Source organism: Heptranchias perlo, chromosome 7 (genome assembly GCF_035084215.1).
Source record: "Heptranchias perlo isolate sHepPer1 chromosome 7, sHepPer1.hap1, whole genome shotgun sequence".
Taxonomy (NCBI): Eukaryota; Metazoa; Chordata; class Chondrichthyes; order Hexanchiformes; family Hexanchidae; genus Heptranchias; species Heptranchias perlo.
This window is the reverse complement of record NC_090331.1, coordinates 93,816,668-93,830,445: the sequence shown is the minus strand read 5'-3', so window position 1 is coordinate 93,830,445 and position 13,778 is coordinate 93,816,668. Positions and strand designations below refer to the sequence as shown.

The 13,778-nt window shown below is 43.2% G+C and overlaps 1 protein-coding gene and 1 long non-coding RNA gene across 2 annotated transcripts in view; one reads left to right on the top strand and one right to left on the bottom strand.

The window, feature by feature from the left end:
- LOC137324060 (receptor tyrosine-protein kinase erbB-4-like) overlaps positions 1–13,778 on the bottom strand; it is a 938,904-nt gene that overhangs the window by 689,540 nt on the left and 235,586 nt on the right. The window lies entirely within an intron of this gene.
- LOC137323412 (uncharacterized) lies at positions 5,020–13,387 on the top strand. Its single transcript, XR_010963370.1, has 3 exons — positions 5,020–5,436; positions 9,028–9,207; positions 12,857–13,387. It is a non-coding gene; the product is annotated as an uncharacterized lncRNA (long non-coding RNA).

Genomic DNA, 13,778 nt, shown 5'->3' with positions numbered 1-13,778 from the left:
ATTGATGAGAGCAATGCGGTTGATGTAGTGTATATGGACTTTCAAAAAGCGTTTGATAAAGTGCCACATAATAGGCCTGTCATCAAGATTGAAGCCCATGGAATAAAAGGGCAGTAGCAGCATGGATACAGAATTGACTAAGTAACAGTAAACAGAGAGTAGTGGTGAACTGTTATTTTTCAGACTGGAGGGAGGTGTACAGTGCTGTTCCCCAAAGGTCGATGCTGGGACCACTGTTTTTCTTGATATATATTGATGACTTGGACTTGGGTGTACAGGGCACAATTCCAAAATTTGCAGATGACACAAAACTTGGGAAGTGTAGTGAACAGTGAGGAGGATAGTGATAGACTTCAAGACGATATAGACAGGCTGGTGGAATGGGCGGACACGTGGCAGAAAAATGCAAAGCGATACATTTCAGTAGGAAGAACGAGGAGAGGCAATATAAACGAAAGGGCACAACTCTAAAAGGGGTAAAGGAATAGAGAGATCTGGGGGTATATATACACAAATCGTTGAAGGTGGCAGGGCAGGTTGAGAAAGCGGTTAAAAAAGCATAGGGATTTATAAATAGAGGCATAGAGTACAAAAGTAATGGAGTCATGATGAACCTTCATAAAACACTGGTTCAGCCACAACTGGGGTATTGTGTCCAATTCTGGGCACCGCACTTTAGGGGATGTGAAGGCCTTGGAGAGGGTGCAGAAGAGATTTACTAGAATGGTTCCAGGGATAGACTGGAGAAGCTGGGGTTGCTCTCCTTGGAACAGTGAAGGTTGAGAGGAGATTTGATAGAGGTATTCAAAATCATGAAGAGTATAGACAGAGTAGATAGAGAGAAACTGTTCCCATTGACAGGAGGGTCAAGAACCAGAGGACATAGATTTAAGGTGATTGGCAAAAGAACCAAAGGTGTCATGAGGAAAAACTTTTTTACACAGCGAGTGGTTAGGATCTGGAATGCACTGCCCGAGGGGCTGGTGGAGGCAGATTCAATCGTGGCTTTCAAAAGGGAACTGGAAAAGTACTTGAAAGGAAAAGATTTGCAGGGCTACGGGGATAGGGTGGGGGAATGGGACTAGCTGGATTGCTCTTGCATAGAGCCGGCACGGACTCGATGGGCTGAATGGCCTCCTTCCGTGCTATAACCTTTCTATGATTCTATGATTCTAAGTCTGTCCTAATATCTCCTTATGTGTCTCTGTGTCAAATTTAGTTTGATAATCGCTCCTGTGAAGTGCCTTTGGATGTTTTACTACATTACAGGCGCTATATAACTGCAAGCTATTGTTGTTGTTCACTGCCAATGAAGTATTTTTGATGTAGTCATCGTTGTATCGTAGGCAAATATGTCAGTCAATTTGCGTACAGCAATGTCCCACAAACAGCAGTGAGATAAATGACCAGTTAATCTGTTTTCATAATGTAGGTTGAAGAATAAATGTTGGCCAGGACATGGTGAGAACTCCCGTGCTCTTCTTCAAATAGTGCCATGGAATAATTTACATCAGGCAGACTGGTCTCATCTCATCTGAAAGACGACCCCTCCGACAGTGCAGCACTCCCTCAGTGCTGCCCCTCCAACATTGTAGCACTCCCTCAGTACTGCCCCTCCGACAGTGCAGCGCTCCCTCGGTACTGCCCCTCCGACAGTGCAGCGCTCCCTCGGTACTGCCCCTCCGACAGTGCAGTGCTCCCTCAGGTCTGCCCCTCTGACAGTGCAGCACTCCCTCAGTACTGCCCCTCCAATAGTGCAGTGCTCCCTCAGTACTGCCCCTCCGACAGTGCAGCGCTCCCTCGGTACTGCCCCTCCGACAGTGCAGCACTCCCTCAGGTCTGCCCCTCCGACAGTGCAGCACTCCTTCAGTACTGCCCCTCCAAAACTGCAGCACTCCCTCAGGATTGCCTCTCCGACAGTGCAGCACTCCCTCAGTACTGCCCCTCCGACAGTGAAACGCTCCTGGAGTACTGCCCTCTCTGACAGTGCAGCACTCCCTCAGTACTGCCCCTCCGACAGTGAAACGCTCCTGGAGTACTGCCCTCTCTGACAGTGCAGCACTCCCTCAGTACTGCCCCTCCGACAGTGAAACGCTCCTGGAGTACTGCCCTCTCTGACAGTACAGCACTCCCTCAGTACTGCCCTCTTTGACAGTACAGCACTCCCTCAGTACTGCCCTCTCTGACAGTACAGCACTTCCTCAGTACTGCCCTCTCTGACAGTACAGCACTCCCTCAGTACTGCCCCTCTGACAGTACAGCACTCCCTCAGTACTGCCCTCTCTGACAGTACAGCACTTCCTCAGTACTGCCCTCTCTGACAGTACAGCACTCCCTCAGTACTGCCCTCTCTGACAGTACAGCACTCCCTCAGTACTGCCCTCTCTGACAGTACAGCACTCCCTCAGTACTGCCCTCTCTGACAGTACAGCACTCCCTCAGTACTGCCCTCTCTGACAGTACAGCACTCCCTCAGTACCACACTGAAGCATCAGCCTAGATTATGTGCTCAAGTCTCTGGAATGGGGCTTAAACTGAAGACCTTCTGACTCAGAGGGGAGAGTGCTACCAGTTGAGTCAAGGCTGAAAGGATACTGTTTGAGAGGACACAGTCATTAAGAAGTAGGTCATGCATTTTGCAATGCAGACTAATTTTCCTTTTAGAATATTCAATAGAGTGGAAGCCACTTCAGTGGCACGTGGAAAAAGATATCCCCTTTATAAGGACAGCCTGTTATAAACAGCACCAAGGCGGGTTATTCATGAGAGTTTACTCCGATGCTTGCCTGCCAAATTGCTTACGTCATCAAGGACTGGGATGGGGGTGAGCGGGGAGGCGGTGCACGTACCAAGCTTTGGGCTGGATTGAACATATCTCTCTCACGTGTAACCACCTCTCTAACAACTCCTTGGGGAGTAATTTTAACCCTGTCCGATTTTACGTTGCATTCAAGTCAATGCAAAACAAGGCGGCCCATCGGATCTTGTCAGTTTTTCGCTGGACACGGTAGGTTAAAATGACACCCCCCCACCCCCACCGGCATTATTACTTTAATGCTGCAATTTTGCATGTTGAGAATTTAGTGAAGTTGGTGTCAAGGTTCAGGAGAAGGTATGGCCTGGTCTTCTCAGTATCGAGCACCATGACGCAGCCTGGGAGAAGCCCACATTTTAGCTGTGGCTCAGTTAGAAGCACTCTGGCCTCTGAGTCAGAAGGTTGTGGGTTCAAGTCCTCACTCCACAGACCTGGGCACAAAACCTCGGCTGACTCATCAGTGCAGGACTACGGGAGTGCTGCACTGTCGCGGGTGGCCACTTTCAGATGAGACGTTAAACCAAGGTCCCGTATGCCCTCTCGGGTGGAGGGAAAAAATCCTACGGCACTATTTCGAAGAAGGGCGGGGGAGTTCTCCCCAGTGTCCTGCCCAATATTTATCTCTCAACCAACATCACTAAAACAGATTATCTGGTCATTATCACATTGTGGGACCTTGCTGTGTGCAAATTGGCTGCCACATTTCCTATAGTACAACAGTGACTACACTTCAAAAGTACGTCATTGGCTGTAAAGCACTGTGGGACGTCCTGAGGTCATGAAAGGTGCTATATAAATGCTTTCTTACTTTTAAAGAACTTTGGCAGTACCCACAGGCTGCCTTAATTTAATTAGGAGTCAGCGGTGGCTCAGTGGTAATACTCTCACCTCTGAGTCAGAAGGTCGTGCGTCCAAGCCCTGCTCTAGAGGCAGGAGCATGTAATCCAGGCTGACACTCCAGTGCAGTACCAAGGGAGTGCTGCACTGTTGGAGGTGCCGTCTTTGGGATGAGATATTAAACTGAGGCCCCATCTGCCCTCTCAGGTGGAACGCAAAAGATCTAATGGTACAATCTGAAGAAGAGCAGAGGAGTTCTCCCGGTATTCTGGCCGACACTTATCCCTCAAACAATGTCATTAAAACAATTTATCTGGTCATGTATCTCAGCGCTGTTTGTGGGACTTTGCTGTGTGCAAATTGGCTGCTGCGTTTCTCTACTTTACAAAAGTAACTACACTTCAAAAAGTACATTATTGGCTATAAAGCGCTTTGGGACGTCCTGAGACCATGGAAGGTGCTACATAAATCCAAGTCCTTTCCTTTTAAGAACAACGAAAAGGACACTCAGCTCCTCTGTATCAGGAGGAAGTTCACCAGCAGCTGGAGGTTGGTAAATTCTGCACATATGAGCATGCACTCACAAAGCTCAGCTTCCTCTCACTCCATGACCACACCAATGGACAGTGTCACTATTTGCTTCTTACTCGTATTGCTGTTCAAATTGTACCAGTAAGGTACCAAGGCCACCAGCATAGTGGCAGATACAGAGGGACACAGACTAACCTGTCAGTTTGTATTGGTAGCTGGTTTGGGAAAGAACCACCAACATGTACCCTGGCAAGGTACTGACTGTCGGTGTCGGAGGGGCAGCAGAAGGAGAGGAGGGAAGGTTCTGTGGGTTTTCTGTCCTAAATTTTTTTTTGGGTACATGATCAATTAATATCATGTTTGAAAAAGCAGGTGCTGCTAACCTGACGTGGAAATTATTATAAAGGAAATTATTGTAAAGGAAAAATGTTTGCTTGTTGTGGAAAGGATCCTAAACTAGAATTCCCTGTTATCTTCCCATGTGGCAGATTTGTCTGATGACTCAGATAAATATTAATCATCAATAATTGATCCCATAACTACAGTACAGCTTCCACTTTCTTTTCTAAAACTCTGTTTCAAATGGTAATGAACAATATGCTCATATCCTAGTCACACCATTAATCTGTTATTCACAACACAGAAAAATTGGCTACACCCTAGCGTTTTTTTTTTAAGAATTAACACAAGAACTTTGAAAATGACAACCACTGGGCCATATTCTCAGTGTGCAATTGTAAAGTCAACTGGGCCACATTTGTCATGAGCAATAACAGGGTCTTGGCATAAATTATATCCTGTCATCTTGTGCATTCCCAGCTTCCAGTGGAACTGGAGCATCAGCTCAGCAATCCTGCAGTACAAGGAAGCTGTGGCATTAGATAGGCCAAGCCATGAAGGTTTTTACAAAGCAGTTCTAGCAGACGTTAAATAATGTGGTACAAATATAATTATTCATAAATGTGAATTACTGACTGTTTCCCTTTCTGTAGTAAAAGCACTTGGATCTCTCCAGTTGGCTGCGAGTGACATTTGTAACCAGAGTATTGCACGACTTGACACCAATACTCCACAACGAGACGACGAAAATCAAGGCAATTGCTAACTGCTCGGGAGTGGCGTATTGTGATTTATAATTAACACCCGCCTAAGCTGGTTGAACAAGGAAATGGAAAGTTGCTGAACTGTCACTAGGCAACCAAAGGAGTGAGTTTGCTGCTCTCGGGCTCAGTGGTGCATTGATGCGGACAGAGGTAAAACAAACTCTCCGTCTCTTTCATGTAAACAAGCACAATGGGGCGACTATTGGGGATTACTAGTAGACAAATAAATTGCGGGAAAAGTTTTTAAAAAAACTTTTTAACTGCAATGGTTTCAGTTTAAATCGCCCGACTCTCATTCCACCCCCTTTTGTTAAAGGAGATGTTGCAAACAGTACTTTTTTAAAATCCTTCCCATGACTGAACAATTTGCCAGTCGAGTATTAAGCAATGTTCCCTTAACTTTCCAATCTGCACTTGATTATTTTTGGCAGGGTTGAGTGTCATATAACAACTCAAAGTCCTTTGCAACGTATTACTGCAGCCTCATTGCACTGGCAACAGATTTAACAGCTGTGAAAAGAAATGGTGATGCGTTGAGACCTAATTCACAACACAGAGAGCTGAAAGATGATGGAGGTGTGGGCTATTTTTGACAACATGCCCTCCAATAGCGAACTCCCTCCGCAGTTTATATGTGGATATCATGTCATACACAGAACTCCCTGAAAAATTATTTCTGGTAAACTTCAGACGCTGAATGTGAGATATTCCACAGGACTGCAAACTAGAATTTGCAGAAAATTGCAGGACCTGTTGACTATCACCTTTCTGTCAGAAGAGGGAGCTCTTTCATTTACAGAGCAGTGGTGCCTGTTATAAGGCTTGTATGAACTGGAGCAGTGGTACCCAGTATAATAAAGCTTGTACCAACTAGACCAGTGGTACCCATTATAATAAAGCTTGTACCAACTAGACCAGTGGTACCCATTATAATAAAGCCTGTACCAACTAGAGCAGTGGTACCCATTATAATAAAGCTTGTACCAACTAGACCAGTGGTACCCATTATAATAAAGCTTGTACCAACTAGAGCAGTGATACCCATTATAATAAAGCTTGTACCAACTAGACCAGTGGTACCCATTATAATAAAGCTTGTACCAACTAGACCAGTGGTACCCATTATAATAAAGCTTGTACCAACTAGACCAGTGGTACCCATTATAATAAAGCTTGTACCAACTAGACCAGTGGTACCCATTATAATAAAGCCTGTACCAACTAGAGCAGTGGTACCCATTATAATAAAGCTTGTACCAACTAGACCAGTGGTACCCATTATAATAAAGCTTGTACCAACTAGAGCAGTGATACCCATTATAATAAAGCTTGTACCAACTAGACCAGTGGTACCCATTATAATAAAGCTTGTACCAACTAGACCAGTGGTACCCATTATAAGACCAGTACCAACTAGAGCAGTGGTACCCATTATAATAAAGCTTGTACCAACTAGACCAGTGGTACCCATTAAAAGACCAGTACCAACTAGAGCAGTGGTACCCATTATAATAAAGCTTGTACCAATTAGACCAGTGGTACCCATTATAAGACCAGTACCAACTAGAGCAGTGGTACCCATTATAATAAAGCTTGTACCAACTAGACCAGTGGTACCCATTATAATAAAGCTTGTACCAACTAGACCAGTGGTACCCATTATAATAAAGCTTGTACCAACTAGAGCAGTGGTACCCATTATAATAAAGCTTGTACCAACTAGAGCAGTGATACCCATTATAATAAAGCTTGTACCAACTAGAGCAGTGGTACCCATTATAATAAAGCTTGTACCAACTAGAGCAGTGATACCCATTATAATAAAGCTTGTACCAACTAGAGCAGTGGTACCCATTATAAGACCAGTACCAACTAGAGCAGTGGTACTCATTATGACGCCCACAGGCTACTTGCTTTATAGCCTGTGGCCCTTGGCATATTTCCTGCTCCATATGCCTCTGTGCCTGCCCAACTGTTGAATCCAGTTCCCTCTCACTTCCATTAAAACCAAGCTAGAGAATGTGACCAGGAGGTAGGTTTATCCAAAGTGATAGGACCACATTAAATTGTAAACGGTGTCCCCTCAGTCTGTAGTGCAGCACGTTGGAGTGCAATTGAGAGTGGTCCTTGAGCAAGTGATGCTTTGATCGTGGCCCTCAAGAATATGTTTGATTTGCACTGAAGTAGAGCATTACAATACCAGGCAGACCCTTGTAAAATCCTCAAAGAGCGAAATGTTTTGGTTATACCTGGTCCTGGAGCAGTGTGACAAGAAATAATAAGCTTTCCAGTGTCCAAAACCATAATAGCTCTGTTAATCAACATGATGTTTAGATTTGATGGGGACAAAAAGACTATCCTTGCTGATTATTTTGTTTTAATTTGATGTTATAAGATCATCCTTTGTTCTGAAAGAGTTAGGTGTACAGTCAAGAACAGAATGGAAGTCATACTTACAATCAATTCATTCTACTGGGAGAAATTCAACAGGTCAGCATTAGTCTCTTGGCTGGGGAATAGTGAGTAATGCAGAGGGGCCTGGACAATAAGGATGGAAGAGAGAGAGAGAGCGAGAGAGATAGAGGGATAGAAAATTACATTCCTTTGCACCATGATCTGCATTAATTTGTCAAGATTCCCAAATAAAAATTTGTTCATGTTTTACGTGATTACCAAACTCAACAGATAGCAGGTTTTAAAAAAGATAGTTTCAACTTTACTTGGAATACTAATTTAGATTATGTATAAAATATCATTGACCAGGGTATTAAATATTTTAAAAATGTTTATGATTATAATTAGAGCTAGGGTTTCAGGGAAAGTGTTGTTAATGAAAGCAAGCATTGTTGAACAATGTAAAACACCTGCACAGGAGCAGAAAAGACTTCTGTGGTCCATCTGATCCCAGCATATGAGATATATCTGAGATATCTAAGATAGCTAAAATATAAGATGTAATACATCTCTACCCCTCTATCAAATCAATCTTTGGGTATTCATCCGACTGTCTATGGAGCTTGCTGATATAATCAGTCCCCACTGGCTCCCTTGGTTGTCCATTCCATACATGTGCAAATTAGTTAAATCTGAACTGTCTTTTCACCCCTGTGCCTTCTTGATGTGAAATCTGTTACTATATAAATATATTGATGTTTATCTTGTCTAAGCCCTTTAGGATCTTAAATGCTATTATAAGATCACCTAGATAAGCCTAGAAATCTTTATGAAAGATGTTTTTGTACAAATACTTAACACATTCATATCAACTGCGTCATTCTACTGTTTCAACAGAGGTATTAATTAACTTGTTGAAACTAATTTAAAATAAACATGTAAACACCCGCATTAAAGCAGTGAGAGAGTCCATTAAGCATTTGTATGAGTAACATCACTGAGCAATTTCCAAGCTGTAGGGATTTTAATTTTAATTGGTTATGGTGTTTGTGTAACATTCCTTTGGGTGCTATTTTAACCTCAGTTAATGACTGCATTAAGACAAGGCAGAAAGGAATTTTATACAAACCATATTAACCACAGTGGTGTACAAGTGTCTCTCCTATATCATGGTAGCCATTTTGGTCTGAACCCCTGTGAGCTGCATTATTTGCTCATATATAAAAACTACATGAAAATACGCCTCATAGGTTTTTCGGTAAGTTTTGTATCTCTTACCCAACTTTATGACATTTTGGTAACTGAAATGAGGTAAAATGTGTTTTGCAAAATTTTCTCCCCTTGTAGCAGTTAACCAACAGCTACCTATCCTCCTTCTGAATGGTCCAGGTCAAGGGCCTCACTGCAAATGTGCTATCAACATTGTTCCACACAGGAGATGCTATTCAACCAGGGAAACTTGACAATCTCCCCCCAATCAAAAAATGAGATTCCCAGCTTGAAATTGACTCAATTCAGCCAAGTGAGGTGAGTAGCAGGTGACCTTGGGACATCAACTCAAAGTCACCTGGGAGTTTAAGCACTGAATAGTTGTGTTACCTTAACCATCTGTTAATTTCTACATTCAAAAATTCATCAAAATGAAGGGTTTTGATAGAGAAAATGAAGAGAATGTGTTTTCACCAGCAGGAGGGTCGGTAACCAGGGGACACTTTGTTTTGGATACGAAGCAATCATCAGAAAAGAAATAGAAAGCTGTTCATTGAGCATGGGGGATAAGAAAAGCTCATTTATTTGAGAAGCATAAATTATATTTTTGAGAAAAGCAGATCAGCAGGAGGAATTATCATTGGTCATGAGGTTGATCAGAACTCACATGACTTTACCACTCAAGAGTCAGGCAGTCAGCCTCACTCGTGGGGATATTTATACCTTCCATGACATCTCCTGTGTCTTCTACACAAAGCAAGAACAATCTCCACTAGTCACATAATGCACAGTGAAGGTTGTGGTTTCAAGTCCCACTCCAGAGACTTGAGCACAAATCTAGGCTAACATTCCAGTGCAGTGCTGAGGGAGTGCTGCACTGTCGGAAGTGCCGTCTTTCGGATGAGACGTTAAACTGAGGCCATCTCAGGTGGATGTAAAAGATCCCATGGCAGCATTTGACGAAGAGAAGGGGGTTCTCCCTGGTGTCCTGGCCAATATTTATCCCTCAACCAACATCACTAAAAGCAGATGATCTGGTCATTATCACATTGCTGTTTGTGGGATCTTGCTGTGCGCAAATTGGCTGCCGCATTTCCTACATTACAACAGTGACTACACTTCAAAAATACCTCACTGGCAGTAAAGCGCTTTGGGACATCCTGAGGTCGTGAAAGGTGCTGTATGAATGCAAGTTCTTTCTTTGTCCTGTGTTGTAAATCGATAGCATTCTTAATCCAAAGGCCCTACTCTCACCTTCAGATTTCAGGACTCTTCAGAGAAACCCGTTTAAATGGATTGTTCACTCTTATAACAATAAGGAGCTTGATGTGCCATCCTGCTGTCACCAGCTGGTCCTCCAGGGAACCTTTGGCACTGCAGGAGCACAGAAACGTGTGTCTTGGAACTTGCCATTGGACAAAGTGCCTTCTGCTCCACAAGATGTGCACGAAGCAAGACGACCGTGCAAAGTGGAACTGTATATTTGCACTTTCTCTAGAAAAGAGAAGGCTGAGGGGTGACGTGATAGAGGTCTTTAAAATGGTGAAAGGATTTGATAGGGTAGAGGTAGAGGAGATGTTTCCACTTGTGGGGGAGTCCAAAGCTAGCGGCCCTAAATATAAGATAGTCACTAATAAATCCAATAGGGAATTCAGGAGAAACCTCTTTACTCAGAGAGTGTGAGAATGTGGAACTCGCTACCACAAGGAGTGGTTGAGGCGAATAGTATAGATGCATTTAAGGGGAAGCTAGATAAACACATGAGGGAGAAAGGAATAGAAGGGTATGCTGATGGGGTGCGATGCAGTAGAGTGGGAGGAGACTCTTGTGAAGCATAAACACCAGAGTAGACCTGTTGGGCCGAATGGCCTGTTTCTGTGCTGTAAATTCTATGTAATTCTATGTAGGGTCTTCGTATTTTGTATGAGTGCCCAGCCCGCCTACAGAGGATGGCATCTGACTGGCAAAAGAGGGAAGAGGGATGCACGGAGCTCACTCCCCTGGGACAGCAACAATTTGTCAAAGTAATGGAGAAGTGCCTTAACTCAATTCCAAGTTGCTAATTCAATCTCTGGGTTCAGCAGATTCAAACCACTCAAACATCACTCTTACAGTTTACAGTGTCAACTGAACTTGATCGAATTACTCTCTTGTAATTCACTCACAGTCATTCATCACTCTTTTTCTGCCCTGCTTCTCTGCAAATGCAGATGTTTTCATACACAAACCGCACGGCTTAGGCATTTTGCTAATTTATTTATAATTGCATCTGCAGCATACAATGACAATTTCTCACATCTAGGCATCTCTACAGCCTGGACTATTAATTAAATGCTATTGGATTCTTGCAGTGGAGAAGTAATAATCACACTTATACATCCATATATATATATCTGAACAAAGCAGCAGTGGAGCAACAGGCACCATCTGGTGATTAAATAATACATACAAATAATTACTGAATGTGAGAGGTCCTTCCCTTTATTATAATCTTCCTTTCACAACTCCTGTGGAGAAAGAAAGATCATCAGAGGATAGGGGAGGTAGTCAATTTAATTTAGAATTGTAAACAATTTTACAACACCAAGTTATAGTCCAGCAATTTTATTTTAAATTCACAAGCTTTCGGAGACTTCCTCCTTCCTCAGCAAATGTTCCTCAGGCAATTTAATTTAGTGCACTGGAACTGTTGATGGGGATGATATTACAGAATACACGTAAACACTTCTTGATAGTATATCGTGTTTGGTCAGTGCAGAGAGGTCAGTGTTGCAGTGTTCCCTGTAACACATGTTCAAATTTACCGATAGGTATGGCATCTTTAATATGCAAACCGTTTTCCATTCTAATTTCTGCACAGGATGTCAGGACTCGTCAGAAAGATAGGTGTGAGGGGATTCTCACAGGAAGTTACAAGACTACACTCTCACCTTTGTGTTCAAAGCCCACTCCAGACAACCCGGCCATTATCACATTGCTGCTTGTGGAACCTTGCTGTGCGCAAATTGGCTGCTGTGTTTCCTAAATTACTACAATGACTACACTTCAAAAGTACTTAATTGGCTGTAAAGCACTTTGGGACGTCCTGAGGTCATGAAAAGCGCTATATAAATTAAATGTAAGGAGTCGTACAACACCAGGTTATAGTCCAACAGCTTTAGAGGAAATCTCCGAAAGCTTGTGATTTTCAAATAAAGCTGTTGGACTATAACCTGGTGTTGTAAGACTCCTTACATTTGTCCACCCCAGTCCATCACCGACATCTCCACATCATATAAATTAAAGTTATAGGTAGCGAAGCAGGTTAATATGGCCATAAAAAAAGCAAACCAAGCACTGGGGTTCATTTCTAGAGGGATAGAATTGAAAAACAGAGAAGTTATGTTAAACTTGAATGGAATCTTGGTTAGACCACACTTGGAGTATTGTGGAAAGTTCGGGTCTCCATATTATAAAAAGGATAGAGTGGCATTGGAGAAGTTGCAGAAAGATTCACAAGGATGATACCAGAACTGAGAGGATATCCTTATTAGGAAAGGCTAAATAGGTTGGGGCTCTTTTCTCTAGAAAAGTGAAGGCTGAGGGGTGACCTGATAGAGGTCTTTAAAATTATGAAAGGGTTCGATTGGGTAGACATAGAGAAAATGTTTCCACTTATGGGGGTTTCCAAAACTAGAGGTTATAAATGTAAGATGGTCACTAATAAATCCAATAGAGAATTCAGGAGAAACTTCTTAACCCAAAGAGTAGTTGAGGCAAATAGCAAAGATGCACTTAAGGGGAAGCCAGATGAGCACATGAGGGAGAAAGGAATGGAAGAATATGCTTCAAGGGTTAGATGAAGAGGGGTGGGAGGAGGCTCGTGTGGAGTGTGAACGCCAGCATTATCAAGTGGGGCCCAATGGCCTGTTTCTATGCTGTAGACTCAATGTAACTCTATGTAAATTGTTTCTTATTTTTTTTCCAGGACTTAAGCTCACAACCAGAGGTTCCAGTGCTGAAGTGAGAAGGTGCTGCATCCTCGGAGGTGTCATCCAACTCACTGCCTTCAGGAGAGGAGGGAAGAGAATTGCTGGAAAACATCACAAGGGGTTTTGATGCAGCTACAATGCAGCAGGGTGACAAGGCTTTGTTTTCTCCCCCTTTTATTTGCATCCTCACAGTGTCTTGCCTCCTTGCGCAAGGCAGGAAGACAAGAAAGTGAGCAAGCCTCAGATTTCTCAGTGATTTCCACTGCCGTGCTGAACCGAGCTCAGGCAACAAGCTTATTGTGATTTAAGGTGCACTGTGTCAGCTATTCCCCCACCCCACTTCTAGGCGCCCCTACTGAGATAAGATGGTGTATCACCACAGGGCAACCCACCTCCTAACACGACCAAGAACTGAAATGCCGCCGATAGCTCTGCTGGCAAGCAACACAAGAACTTGAAGTGATTACCGTAGGCTTGCAAAAGCCCCATGGAAATGTTTTGTGAATAAAAATAAATGCTTAAGTCTCTGATTGTCTTGAAAGACTGAACAGTATTTCAGATATATGGGCACTCCCTCAGGAAACTAAAACAAATGTCAGACAACCCCAGATATCTCAATGCACTGTTAAGTCACAGAGCGTAAAGGAATCACTTAGGAAATGCCAGAAACTAAAGGCCATCAGCTATTTGGTAACTGCATTCAGATTAAGTTTATTTGTTATGATTACATCGAGTCTACAGCACACACAGGCCATTCGGCCCAAATGGTCTATTTATGCTCCACACGAGCCGCCTCCCTCCCTAATTTATCTAACCCAATCAGCATATCCTTCTATTCCTTTCTCCCTCATGTGTTTATCCAGCTTCCCCTTAAATGCACCAATGCTATTTGCCTCAATTACTCCTTGTGGTAGCGAG